Below are 3239 nucleotides of genomic sequence, written 5' to 3' on the forward strand. Positions count from 1 at the left end.
AAAAAAGGCCAATGAATAAGAAAGAGATCAAGAAATAAGAGACCCAAGGAAAATAGAACTGTTCTTCTAGATTCAGTATTTGACATGAAATGATGAGAAAAGAGATAAGGGAACTGTATTGGTGATGCAGTGGTAAAGAATCTGCCTGACAGTGCAGGAGACACAAGAAACGGGGGTTTGATTCTTAGGCAGGGAAAATTCCCTGGAGTAGGAAATAGGAACCCACTCCAGTATTCTTGCCTGGAAAATCCCATGGACAGAGGAGCCTGGCAGACTGCAGTCCGTGCGGTCACAAAGAATCAGACATAACTAAGCAACTGAGCACGCACACGCACGAACTCTATATCATGAGTAGGCAGAGTTCAATGGAGTTTTATCTACTGATTTTGGTCAGTATGACTATTATGCAAATACTTATTTGCTTTTATTCCAGGGGTATTATTTTCTACTACAGATTTTGGGTGGAGTATAACCATGCTTTGCAAAGACGTTAAGATCTTATACTTGAAAAACATGAAATCAAAACATTACTCACTCTATAACTACTGTCACACTGTCCAACTTCCTTCTCCCAGTTGCCATAAGTGTCTTTTCATTTGAAGTAACAAAAGTTCTTTCTATTTTAAAAGAAAATGAGAGAAAGAGAGGTGGAGATTCAGATGACCATCCATTGAACACTTTGCATATAAAGTAGGAATATAATTCATATATATTTGTGACCAAGACCTGCCAAAGGACTGGAGGATGTCTCATTCTTTTTCTGAAACATGTATTTGCTCTTTTTGAGTCATACATATTAAAAGTTGGCCATTATAAGACTCTACTCAAAGTGATGAGTCAAAATTTTTTTCCTTTGTTTTTGAGTAGAGGTTTCTGTTTACCTAAGATGTGCCCTTTTCTCTATAGGTAAACAAGTGGCCAACATGAATAGCAGTTCTGTTATCTCAGTAGCCAAGGGACACAAGAGAATAATGAACTCTACCTAAAATCTTCCATTGCATTCTCTGGAATGGAAGTTGGTCGTGTGTGCGTGTTTAGTCGCTCATTCGTGTCTGACTCTTTATGATCCTATGGACTGTAGCCTGCCAGGCTTCTCTGTCCATGGGATTTTCCCTGCAAGAATACCGAAGTGAGTTGTCACTTCCTTCCCCACAGTATCTTCCTGACCCAGGGATCAAACCCACATCTCTGGCAGTTCCTGCTTTGGCAGGTAGATTCTTTACTGCTAAGACACCAGGAAAGCCCAAGAAATTGGTTACTGTGCTTAAAGTATCAACTAATTCATTCTGTAATTCCAGAGGACTGTGGGCCAACTGTTGGAGAGCTCCAGATAAGTCATTCTTAAGCTTGAAAAAGGTTTCCCAGGTGGTGCAGTGGTAAACAAGCTGCCTGCATGCAGAAGACACAAGAGAGGTGGGTTCGATCCTTGAATTGAGAAGATCCCCTGGAGAAGGAAATGGCAACCTGCTCCAGTACTCTTGCCTGGAGAATTCCATGGACAAAGGAGCCTGGCAGACAACACTCCATGGGGTTGCAAAGAGTTGGACACAGCTGAGTATGAGCACAAGATACAAAGCTCGAAAAGCTTCTATAATTCTATCTAATGGTAAAGCAAATCAAGTCAGAAAAGATCTGAACAGTAAGTATAGTGAGAAAGAGAAGCAGTCACTTCTCTGTCTGAAATGACTGTTTGGAACCCCACTATGTCCTCCGTCTAGTCTCAGCCTTGGGCTAAAGTATCTCTACAGGTTTAATGAGCACTTATCTGTTGCCCCTAGAATTCCAGATTTTCTGGTCATGTATTTACTGCTCAAGAAAAGGGAAGTTGTTTCTGGAATTGAAGCAATAACAGAAAACCATGAAGAACAAACTGTTGTCATGGAAAAAAATCCCAAGCTGAGAATCAGGAACCTTGTTCCTAAGCCTGAATCATGTCTGGTTTATTTAAAATAGCACTACCCTGTTGATCTCTATCCAACTCACCTGTCATACTATTTTCATAGCCCCAATAACCCATGATTTATAAATTTATCTAATATATTAATTGCTTTTTTTGTGTTCATGACTCGAATGCAAACTCCCCAGGAGTAAGGATTCCCAATTGTCCATTGCTGTGTCCTAGCACCTATAACAGTGCCTGGCATACAGTAGGCACCTAATAGACACTGTTGAGTGAATTAACTAAAGGCACATAATATATTTGATCATCCTTCAAAATAGGTCAAAGCACTGGGCAGATGGAGAAAGAAGTTGTCAAGGCTATTTTCTACTCCCTAGTTTTTCCTCTGCTCTCTCTTCCAAAGGCTTGATGATGGCTTCCTCTCAGGAGACAGTTACAGATTATGGACAATATGTAAGCTTGTCTGTTTCTGACCTGCAAATGACCATAAAGATGTAATTTTCCAAGAGGGACCATTTATAAGGCATGTTGTACACATTTAATTGTTGTGATAACAAATCAATGGCTATAGTTTAGGGATAGACCCTTGAGGGGTCAGTCAGTTCACCTGTCCGACTCTTTGTGACCCCGTGAACTGCAGCACACCAGGCCTCCCTGTCCATCACTAACTCCCAAAGTTTACCCAAACTCAAGTCCATTGAGTCAGTGATGTCATCCAACCATCTTATCCTCTGTCATCCCCTTCTCCTCCTGCCTTCAATTTTTCCCAGCATCAGGGTCTTTTCAAATGAGTCAGCTCTCTGCATCAGGTGGCCAAAGTATTGGAGTTTCAGCTTCAACATCAGTCCTTCCAATGAACACCCAGGACTGATCTCCCTTAGGATGGACTGGTTGGATCTCCTTGCAGTCCAAGGGAGTCTCCAACACCACAGTTCAGAAGCATCAATTCTTTGGTGCTCAGCTTTCTTCATAGTCTAACTCTCACAAGCATACATGACTACTGGAAAAACCATAGCCTTTACTAGACAGACCTTTGTTGGCAAAGTAATGTCTCTGCTTCTTAATATGCTGTCTAGGTTGGTCATAACTTGAGGGGTAGGAATTGATACATAAGGTTAATATGTATATGTGTATACATATTACACCATATATGTGTATGTGTATGTGTCTGTTTGTGTATATACATATATGTTTATACCTATATATCTATATCTATCAATCTATCTATTTATATTTCCAGCCTTGGTTTTGTTGATTTGGCTTAACTGCTCAGATTCAGGAAACTTGTTTAAACTTTAAAAGTACTAATAAAATCTAGTGATTATTTAGACAGTTTTCT

At 40.2% G+C, this 3239-nt stretch overlaps 1 long non-coding RNA gene across 1 annotated transcript in view; it reads right to left on the bottom strand.

Moving 5' to 3' along the window:
* Positions 1-547: 547 nt before the first annotated feature.
* The window catches only part of LOC104987324, a 26727-nt gene continuing 24035 nt past the window's right edge, over positions 548-3239 (bottom strand). Inside the window, exon 5 of the long non-coding RNA XR_825117.1 lies at positions 548-617. This is a non-coding gene — a long non-coding RNA (uncharacterized LOC104987324). The remainder of the gene's footprint in view (positions 618-3239) is intronic.

Source organism: Bison bison, unplaced genomic scaffold (assembly GCF_000754665.1).
Source record: "Bison bison bison isolate TAMUID 2011002044 unplaced genomic scaffold, Bison_UMD1.0 scf7180017864092, whole genome shotgun sequence".
Lineage (NCBI taxonomy): Eukaryota > Metazoa > Chordata > Mammalia > Artiodactyla > Bovidae > Bison > Bison bison.